The 11,535-nt window shown below is 39.6% G+C and overlaps 1 pseudogene; it reads left to right on the forward strand.

Annotated features, from left to right (window-relative positions):
• The first annotated feature begins 1,817 nt into the window (after positions 1-1,817).
• Positions 1,818-11,535, forward strand: LOC113639667 (annotated as a pseudogene).

An 11,535-nucleotide genomic window follows, 5' to 3' on the forward strand; every position in this document is an offset into this window, starting at 1 on the left:
GTGACTGCAGCATCGAGCTCCTGCTGCCCAATACCACACCACCCAAGGGCAGAATCTTCCCCCTGTCACATCCAGAATCCAAAGCGATGAAAAAGTACATCGAGGAGGAGTTAAAGAAGGGGTTTATTCGGCACTCTGTGTCACCAGCCTCGTCAGGGTTCTTCTTTGTGACTGTACAACATGACATACGTGCCGGTGAACTAACGCTCAGCTCTCATCGAACGACTGCATGTCTCTCCAAGCTCTGGTCATCCCGGCGTTTCGGCCACTACTCAACTCGCACAAAATAAGTTCTGGTGACCCTCTCTATCTGAAGTTGTAGGAAACTTTGTGAGAAACTGTACCGTGTATAACACCTCGAAAACCTCACATCAACTTCCTGCCGGATGACTTACCTTTTCCGCTGTGACCCTGGTCCCACATAGCCATCGACCACGTCACCGATCTACCCAAGTCCATCAACTACACCGTAATCCTCACCATTGATCGTTTCTCAAAACCATGCCGTCTGACACCCTTTCAGTGTATACTTGGGTATCAACTGCCTCTATTCCCATGGTCCAGTGAGCCCGCAGATATGCCAGCAGTGGATGATTGGTACCGTAGGAGCAAAGAGACCTGGAACGAGGCACACCACCAGCTGCAAAGAGCCGTCAGGCAAAACTCCAGGCCGACAAAAGCCGCAGAACTCAGATTATCAACCTGGTCAGTGGATTTGGCTCTCCACTTGTGACATCTGGCTCCACCTACCCTGCAGAAAGCTCAGTCCCAGGTACGTGGGCCCATTCAAGATCATAAAACAAATAAACCCTGCGTCATGCCGCCTGGCATTACCCTCTACTTACCGCATCTCTCCTACTTTCCATGTCTCGCTACTTAAACCTGCTGGTGGTCCGAGAGGGGAACGAGAGGAGGCTGCCGACACATCAGTGCCACCTCCCCTGCTTACACTGGCAGCACCCAGATAAACTGGCCCCTCGACCTTGTGGAAGACCCCGGCGTTGTACGCATCCTCGATTCGGGAGCCGCTCGTGGGGGGGCTCTGTCATGGTTGAAGCACCTGCCTCGTCCTCCGATCACCACCAGAGGGAACGTTCTCCCGAATATTAGTAGCTTCCAGACTACACTTCCCATACCCTTCACCGGGATTGATTATACCGCCACCTGGTTCCAATCATCCACTTCCTACAGTATATAAACAAACTTGAACTTGACTTCTGTGCTATGTCTCGATTTGCCTCGGCTATCATTCTGAGCTTTTCCTGTTTTGTGATTTTCTGGTTGTTACTTTGTTTTGTATTTCTGAGTTATGATTCTCTGCCGCCTGCCCTGCCCTTTTTTCTGTTGTATTGACCACGATTTCTGTCTACCCTGCATTGTTGTGTTTGCCAACGTTGACCCTTGCCTGTTGTACTGTGAGTATTCTAATAAAGCCTGCAAATGGATCCTCAGCCCTATGACGCTTCATTACACAGATGATTCTTACCATCTATGGAGATTACTTGTACTGTTCTCCTTGCATCTACCAATGCAATTTAAGAGCCAGCCAAACTCCATCCATAAAGTACAGACGAGTCAGGATTCGTCTTAGTCTTTGATGTTTAATAAGATGCCAGGTACATTATGAATTAAGATTAAAACTGCAAATAAACAACAATCAGAAAAAATAACCAATGACTAAAGAGCATTCGTGTAAGTATATCTAAAAATAGCCCAAATTAAATCAATGTCATCAATTTTCTTAAATGGGATTATCAGACCAAGAAATTGACAACAAATACAAATATTGACTCGTACAGAATTTATCTTATCAAAGTAGATTAAGATTAACACATGCTGTCAAACAAAAGCTAGGCTAATAGCTAAAGGCTGTAATCACAAAAATTACATTAAATCAAAGCTCTGAATAAACTTATCACAAATATATGAAAATATGTATCATCAAGTATTATGTAAAGAAGAATTAACTTACAGATGAGGCTTTTACAAACGCAAAACAAAGGATGGCATCTGAAGATTGAGGATCTGACTGCATGAGAAATGTGATTTTCTGAAGAACTGCCACTAGGGGGCACCAATACTACATAACTATACATACAATACAAGTGACAAGTAAACTTGGAGCAGAACATTACTGTAAAGAATAAGTTTATAATAAACCTGTTGATGTTTAGTTGTATTTTTTCCTGTGGCCCATGTACCAATACTGGGCAAATGACAAAGAGCTTTAACTGCAATAGCTAACGTTAATCCACAAATATAAATCAAATAAAAGAGCATTCAAACTGACTTATACTATTTTATTCCTTTTACAGATGTCAAAAAAATATGGATCTGTATTCACTGTGTATTTTGGGCCAAAGAAAGTTGTTTTCTTAGCTGGATATCAAACCGTCAAACAAGCACTTGTAAATAATTCAGAGGAATTCGGAAACCGAGATATCAGTCCCAAAGGACATGGTAAGAGAATAAGTGACTAAGTTCTACTTCAGAAACACACTCAGCCTCTGGTTCTTTTTGTGCCTGTATTTTTGCCTGTACTAATGTATATAGCAATAAGAAGTACCATTTAAACATCCTACTTAATCATAGTCGAAGGTGAAAGATTAACATTCCAGTCTTGCTGTATGTATGTGTTTGTTTATTTATTTATTTATTTATTTATTTATTTATTTATTTATTTATTCTAGTGTATTTAAATGTTATTCCATATATAAGAATGAGAAATTTATTCTCCATTTAGCTGTTTTACATTTACAGCATTTGGCAGACGCCCTTATCCAGAGTGACGTACATAAGTGCTTAAATCTCTAACATTGAATACATTAATGCTGGTTCACTAGGTTACATATGTAGCGTCTTGTACCAGTCATTTTAGATTTCATGTCCCAGGCACCCTAAATTTCAACATCTACTCCTCAATTAACCGATGAGCAACCCAGTTTTACACACACACCTGGCTCCAGAATGACTGGACCCTACACCAGATAACCCCATGCGGCTCATTGGGGCCTGCAAACAGAACTCACACACACACACACACACACACACACACACACACACACACACACACACACACACACACACACACACACACACACACAACACAATGAGACATTCCTTTTACTAATAAAACCCAAGATAAGGTACTCTAAGGTTCTCATTCTTATAACCCTTTTTGTAATGTGTTTCTTCTTTTAAGGCTTGCCTGACTTTTTTTTAAATTATTTGCTCGCGTAACTTTATAAGTTACTAAACTAAATAAGCGTAACTTTAATTCCAGTACCATTAATTTCAACTTAGGTTAAAATATTTGGAAGTCACTATAACACGTTTTAGTTGCTTATAAATATTTACCTTGCTTCACGAGCCAAAATCGCTACACATACTTAAGATACCATGAGTTTAAAACATTTGTTCAAAGTTACAATGAATTTTTTATTTTTTTTTGCAATGCAAAAGATAAGGAAAGAAGTGCTAGTTGAAGTGTTTCCTGAATAAGTAGGTCTTCAACCGCCGCTTGAAAATAGCCAGTGACTCAGCTGTCCGGACCTCTAGGGGAAGTTCATTCCACCACCTTGGTGCCAGAACAGAGAAGAGTCTTGTAGTATACTTGCCTCTTACCCTGAGAGATGGTGGAACTAGTCGAGCAGTGCTGGTAGATCGGAGGTTGCAGGGTGCAGTGCGAGGAATGATGAGGGCTTTGAGGTAAGAGGGAGCTGGTCCATTTTTGGCTTTGTAGGCCAGCATCAGTGTTTTGAATTGGATGCGTGCAGCTACCAGAAGCAAGTGGAGGGATCGCAGCAACGGGGTGGTATGCGAGAACTTTGGCAGGTTGAAAACAAGCCGGGCAGCTGCATTTTGGATCATTTGCAGAGGACGGATTGCGTTCATAGGTAGACCTGCCAGCAGTGAATTGCAGTAATCCAGTCTAGAAATGACAAGAGACTGAACAAGTACCTGAGCAGTCTGTGTGGACAAAAATGGCCGAATTCTTCTAATGTTGTAGAGAAGAAACCGACATGAGCGAGTCACATTAGCAACATGAGAGGAAAAGGACAGTTGATTGTCCATGGTTACCCCAAGGTTGTGAGCTGTGGCTGAAGGGGAGATCAGATCTTTGTGCAAGGATATAGCAAGATCGTGACCTGGGGATGAATCACCTGGGATGAACAGCAGTTCAGTTTTGCTAGGATTGAGCTTTAACTGATGAGCAGTCATCCATGATGAAATTTCTGCCAGACATGCTGAGATCCGGTCAGAAGCTGTGGCATCTGAGGGTGGGAAAGAGAAGATAAGTTGTGTATCATCAGCATAGCAGTGGTAAGAGAACCCATGTGATGAAATAACTTCACCAAGAGAGTGAGTATACAGGGAGAAAAGAAGAGGACCAAGTACTGAGCCCTGTGGGACACCAGTGGAGAGTCTGCGTGGAGCAGATGTCACTCCCCTCCATGTTACCTGATACGAGCGTCCTTCCAGGTAGGAAGCAAACCATTCCCAAGCTGATCTGCAAATCCCAAGACTCTTGAGGGTGGATAAGAGAGTCTTGTGGTTGACCATATCAAACGCTGCTGAAAGGTCAAGGAGGATAAAGACGGATGACAGTTTGGCTGATCTAGCAGCATGTAGTTTCTCAGAAACATCCAAAAGGGCTGTCTCTGTAGAGTGAGCTGCTTTAAAGCCAGACTGGTTGGGATCTTGGAGGTTGTTCTGTGAGAGATAGACGGACAGTTGATTATAGACAATGCGTTCAAGAATTTTTGAAAGAAATGAGAGAAGTGATACCGGTCTGTAGTTACTGATGTCTGATTGATCCAGAGCAGGTTTCTTTAGGATGGGAATAACCCTTTCAGAATAGTCAACCTATTCATTACACGAATCATATATTATATTTATTATGTATTAACTAGATGATTTCTCAGGATATCTACCAATTAAGAATCTTCTCTCTCTCCCTCACCAATAAACTTTAAAATTTTCTTTTTATTAACTTCACTTTCAACTTAAGGAATTCTGTTTAGCAATGGTGAAAGCTGGAAAGAAATGAGACGATTTTCTCTCACCACTCTTCGAGACTTTGGGATGGGCAAAAGAGGGAGCGAGGAGAAAATCATAGAAGAAACACTATTTGAGGGAAATGTTGGAAGATTTAGTGTTGGAAGATTAAAATATTACAGTAATATGACTTTAATGTCAGTAAAAATTTCACTTTTTTAAACAATTCGTGCTAAAATTTTAGACTATATTTCTGCATATTCGATTGCTGCATGAAAGTCAAAATTGATTAAATATATTAAAAATTGTATTTTATTTGTAATGAGGAGTCATAAGGCTGAGGATTCACGTGCAGCAGTTTTAATGAATTCACACTCGAAATCAGACAAGCAGGGTCAAAGCCGGCAAACAAAATATCAGAGAGCAGACAGAAATCGGTAACGGCAAAACAGGCAGAAGGTCGGGGCAGGCAGCAAACAGAGAAACCAGTAGACAGAAACAGAATCGGAAACAGACTAGGAATACACAGAAATGCTCAGATTGTAGAAACAAATCACTTTGCACCGGCGTAGAGTTCAAGTTCAGCTTAAGTAGGAGGTGGTTGATGCAGGTGGCAATATAATCAGCGGTAGTGAAGGATTCTGGGGAGTGTAGTCCGGAAGAGCTTTAATATTCTGGAGACACTTCTCTTCGCTGGTGTTCAGGAGGTGCGTGTAGCACGCTGACCGTCACAGTATTAACAACCACAAAAACTGAAGTAATATTTAACTTTAACTGTTGTAGTCACAGTGTAGAGTTTATGTAAATAAATCCATGATGTGCAGCAAAGACAATGTACTGTAGGTATTCTCATTAGGAATTAAGACACAGATTACTGTCAGCTCTGTCATTAACATTATGAATCAGTAATAGGTACAGTTCTAATTTCTAATTTCAGATCTAATTCAGGGTATTTACATTTAAAGCACTTACAGTAGAAATGTACTTTGTATGCAATACCCTCAAAAAAGCTAAAGAGGTCCTTACATAATTTAATTTTTAGTTCATTATTTAATATACTTTGTAGACTGTTAATGTAACGTGTCTGTCTGTATTTTCCCCTTGTTTCTGTCTGCCGTCTCTCCCTGATGTTAATTGTTTGCCCCGCCCACTCATTGCTCACCATGGACACTAATTACATTCCATCTCTTCCCCAGGTGTCTTGTCTTTGTCTCTAATCGTCTCTGCTTTGTGATTGGCTCCTGTCTACTATATTTACTCTGTCTGTTCACTTCCCTGTTGTTGGTCGTTGTTTGTGGTTGTGTTGGTGTTTGGTGTGTTATGTGGTCTGTTCCTGTTCCTGTTCCACTCTGTTATAGCCTGTTTTGCCTGCTTATCTGTTTTCTGTTTTGTCATTAAATCTTCAACTGCACTTGGATCCTCCCTCGCTTTTTTGTCTCACCGTGTCACACCGTGACAGTTAACAATACATTTTTCAATGACCAAATATTTTCGGACCTCATTATAATTATAACAGATGCTTTAAGTAAACTGACTTCTGTTCCTCCTCGCACTCATCCACGTCTCTTTACCTCTGCAAAACAATAGGAGTGCTCCGGAGCACTAAGAGAACAAACCACACGAGTGAAATCAAATCTGGTTTATTCCAAACAGCTGCTCAAAGAACTGAGCGACAGAACAGAATATATACGCAATGAAAATACAGTAAGCTATGGTGTATGAGATAAGGCGGAGGCCAAGTTTTGTCAACATAGATAGGGGTATGCTAGAATGCTGCTTCCTCACAACTCTTATCCAAGTATTGAAGGTCAGAAGGCCTGTACATGAGCAAAGAGAAACTGAGTGTCCTGCGAGTAATCTCACAAGCAGGTCAACCTATCTTGTCTTTTCATCCGGTCAAGAGCACTAAAGGAACAGGATAGATTCAAATCAAGAACATTAAATCAGAAGAGGTGAAGATGACATATAACATATAACACAGAAATACAATTTTACATGACAGAGAATCCTCGTTTTCTATTCCCTTAAGATTATGGTTACGTTATCAGCAAGCCTTACCATCCTGCTTATGTTTGCAGAAACACAGGGTACACTTATCACAGGTCAGCATGACCATAGTGGGGGGAAGAACACATTCATTCCGACATAGAAAGAGAAATGTGGAAAGAAAATGAAATAAGCACAAAAATTAATTACCAAAAAGAAAATTCATTTCAACAAGTCCAGTCCTATCTATTCAAATTCTATAATAAATCAAATCTGAGATACAGCTTACCTAGTGTTAAGGTTAGAAATCAGTTCAAATCAGGCTACCAAAATTAGCATTTTAGCAACATTAGAAACAAGCACTTCTAACATAGCAAAAAAAGAAACTTTGCAATATTCTATTTCTTTTTAAGACAGCTGTATCACAAACATTACTATGAATAACTTTACATTTAATTTAGGTTGGTGTACTTCAGTAACTTTAATCATTAGATAATTAAATAATTAGATAATTTTTACAAAGGGATTTTTTTTTAATTTAAACTGTTGCTTACTACTTTTGAAACCATTGCTTACTACTTTTGAAACCATTTGATACTTCACAGCCATTAAATTATGCCACCTCAAACGTCATCTCTGCCATTGTCTATGGAAACAGGTTTCAATACAGTGACCCTCAGTTCAAAGAAATGGTTAAGCGGGTCAACGATAACATCAAGCTTGGTGGCTCACCTTCTATACAGGTAATATTCTCATCAACACAATTCTAAACATTTGAAAAATCAATTTCTAGCACAGATAAAATGTTTAAAAGGGTGAAAGAATGTAGTTCCATCCGTGTAGAGGCTGCAACAAGGCCAAAGAGCTTCAGAGGCTTAGTAAATGCAGGTAGAATCTTCAGCACTGTCCTCAGCAGCTCAGAAACAGAGAACAAGACTGCTGACTGCACCTGGGTCAAACATTCGCACCTTGTGCACATTTGTGACCTGCTGAATGTTTGAAGCATTAAGTAATTCTACATTTTACTTGTAGATCTATAATATGTTTCCATGGCTTGGAGGTTGGCTAAAGGACCGGAAACTTATGATGATAAAGTTTGATCAAAATCTATAACAAATAAAGGATCTTGTCATAAACTTGGAGGAGACTCTAAATCTTGAGGAAACCAGAGGCTTGGTTGACTTTTCTTTTACGCAAAAAGAATTCTGAGGTAAATTCTTTGAAGAAATTTTGAGCATGCAAAGATTTTTATATTTGCTTAATTTCAGTTTGCCCTGTGACCCGAGAAGTTTGGATAAGCAGTAGAAAATGAATGAATGATTGAATGAGTAATTTCAGTTTGACTTGGAGAGAGGAGGGAGAGAGAGGGGGAGAGAGAGACTAAATTTGTGTGAGCAAAATGAGTAGGCATGAGTAATATGTAATAAATGTAGTTTATACCCAGATTCAAGGAATTTAATTTAGTGTGTGTGTGTGCTTTCCCCATAACTGGGATAGCGTAACATCTTTATTTTTTTTTCTTCTCAAACTAGGATTTTTAAAGCTAACTATGCACTTTAAAGAAAAGGATTTCACTGTGCTGTAATGTATATGTGAGAAAAATAAAGACTTCTTTTAACATTAATCACTAATAACATTAATCACTTTTACATTTAATGCTCCATATTCTACAAAAAACATGAGATCACTTTAGCTTGATGCATACTGCAGAATGCATGAACCAGCATTTTTAGACACTATAAAATATATCATTGCCACTGTGCCCCAAAATTAAGGTTCAGCATAAGTGAAGAAAAGGAAAAAATTGATAACCATATTGTTGGCCTCTTCAGACCTCAAGACCACAAGGCAGAATTTTCAGCTGTAGGGTTTATCACTGTATGCATTCGCCACAAGAATAGAAATAAAATCTTTTAAAAAAGGAAACATTATCCTTTTAAATCCTTGTTCCAGTGCAATAATTATGTGTGACCAGAGAAAGTAACCATTGGGATTTTAGATAAAGGTGGCATTGATGCACAAATCATTGTGTTCATCAGAAAAGAGTGTACTCAAATAATATAAAATGGAATGACTGTCACACCGGCTACTGGTTACATATAATGATTCTGTTGGACAGAAAGCTGGAGATAAAGACACCTTCTTTCATGAAGAGAATCTCATTATGACCGTTGCCAACCTGTTTACTGCTGGTACTGATACCACTAGCACAACACTATGCTGGTGCCTTCTGTTTATGGCCAAGTATCCTCAGATTCAGGGTAAAATTTCACACACTCAAGTATTGTCCACAGAATAACCGCTGCAGGTAGTCTACTGTTTGAATGTTAGGTTATAAAACAGTATTTAAAAAAAAGTTTTTTCTTATTTCTAGACCATGTCCAGGAAGAGATTGATAGAGTCCTCATAGGTTGTCAGCCAGTGGTGGAGGACAAAAAGAATTTGCCTTACACAGATGCAGTGATCCATGAAACTCAGAGACTAGCTAACATAATTACCCATGAGTATCCCCCACACCACTTCTTGTGATGTTACATTCCAGGGCTTCTTCATCAAGAAGGTCAGTCTGTTAATTTGGTGTTGGTATTGTTAATAAATTATGTAGGATATAATGGTATGTCCTAAGAATAATTAGGTCAGACCAAACTTTAATCTTTAATTAGATCCATATAACACTATATAGATTATACTATTAGATATTTAACACTATTTAATTATAGATATTTGACTAAATGTATTGACATGTATAGCTCTTGTTCACTGCAGGGTACCTGTGTGCTTCCTCTTCACTGTGTGCTTCCTCTTCTGACATCTGTGTTGAGATGAGACTTAATGGGAGAGCCCACAGACCTTTAACCCGGCACATTTCCTAGCTGAGCAAGGCCGATTTGTTAAGAATGATGCCTTCATGCCTTTTTCTGCAGGTAGTTTAAAATGCTTTTGTTTGCTGAATGTTGTGCTCCATATTTCCATTGGTTTCAAAGGTTCTTGTCTGATTTCAGGACGCAGGGTGTGTTTGGGAGAGAGTCTGGCCAGGATGGAACGCTTTCTCTTCTTCACCTCCTTACTGCAGCACTTCCGCTTCACTCCTCCACCAGTGGTGTCTGAAGATCAGCTGGACCTCATCTCCCCACAAGTTGTGTCCAGTTAGCTGTGCATTGCATGAGTGAATATATATTCTTAAGGGTCACGAGTGAAGATAGCAGTGCAGAGTGCGGAGAAAAGCAAAAGGTGCAATGGTGCCTTGATGCTCAGGGACGAGTGGGGGGTGAAGAATGAGGCACTAACCCAGGAGCAACGCTTGGCTGGCAGATGGAAAAGATCTGGATACAGTCAGTCTGGAGAGTCTGGTGAAACAGAGGGACAGAAGAAGAAATCACCATTAGATCATCATTCACTGTTCAAAGCTTACCTCTCCTACGGCTCAGCCAGGCTTCTTTAGCTCGCCTACTCCTGAAGGGTGAAGTGTTAGAGGCAGCTCCTTATTGGCTCTTCAGGATTTGGCATGCAAGCGGCACTGTCTGTGATGCTAAATTGCCCACGGAGAGTCGAGGGCAAAGAGCAAACTTGTTTCTTGTAATATCAAAGTGATAAATACAAAATGTCAATGAAATATTGGGTAAAATAGAATTTAAATAGAATTTATAATATATACATAAAATGGAATAGACCAAATAGAAAATCAAGGATTAACTTCTAATCCTAAAGTACAGGGTCAGATTAAAGAACGGTGTGAGTGAGAGGAAAGGAATGTGTCAGTGTTTTTAATAGCTTTTATTAAATCTAACTCTTATTTTTCTTCAACATAAACAGAGATCACAGATTAAGTAGCAATGTTAATAAGCATTTATACGCAAGTGTCTTTATTGTCCAGGTGGGTGACGGCTAAATGAAGGGTCTCGATGTGCTTCATGACAAGCTTCTCAAAGCACTTCATTACAATGGGTGTCTGTGGATAGACAGAGTACCTGATTGTTGGGGGAGGGATGTGCTTCCTTGCAGAAGTCATTCAGCACCTCTGGGGGGAGACATCACTTTCACTGGCAGATGAGCCTATATGCCCTGCCACATGCACCGGGTGTCTCTGCTGTCCTGGAAGTGGCTTCAGACTCAAACTCTATGGTAAAAATCACTCAATTTCAAATTCACCAAATTTTATTGAAAAAAAAAACATCCTCCCAGAATCAAATTAACTAACTTACAAAGACCCAAATATTATGGAGGATTCAATTCCACCGGGCTAAGGCCTAAACTGTTATTGGGGCATTTGAACAGGGTATGGACAACCGAAGGACAACAGGAGGACAAACGGAGCAATAAATGCAGAGGTGGGTAGTAACGAGTTACATTTACTCCGTCACATTTACTTGAGTAAGTTTTTGAAAAAATTATACTTCTAGGAGTAGTTTTAAATCACTATACTTTTTACTTTTACTTGAGTAGATTTGTGAAGAAGAAACTGTACTCTTATTCCACTACATTAGGCTACAATGAGCTTGTTACTTTTCTTTTTACCTCTTTGGTATTCTACGCATTAATTTTAATGTTTTT

This window comes from Tachysurus fulvidraco, chromosome 15, assembly GCF_022655615.1.
Source record: "Tachysurus fulvidraco isolate hzauxx_2018 chromosome 15, HZAU_PFXX_2.0, whole genome shotgun sequence".
Taxonomy (NCBI): domain Eukaryota; kingdom Metazoa; phylum Chordata; class Actinopteri; order Siluriformes; family Bagridae; genus Tachysurus; species Tachysurus fulvidraco.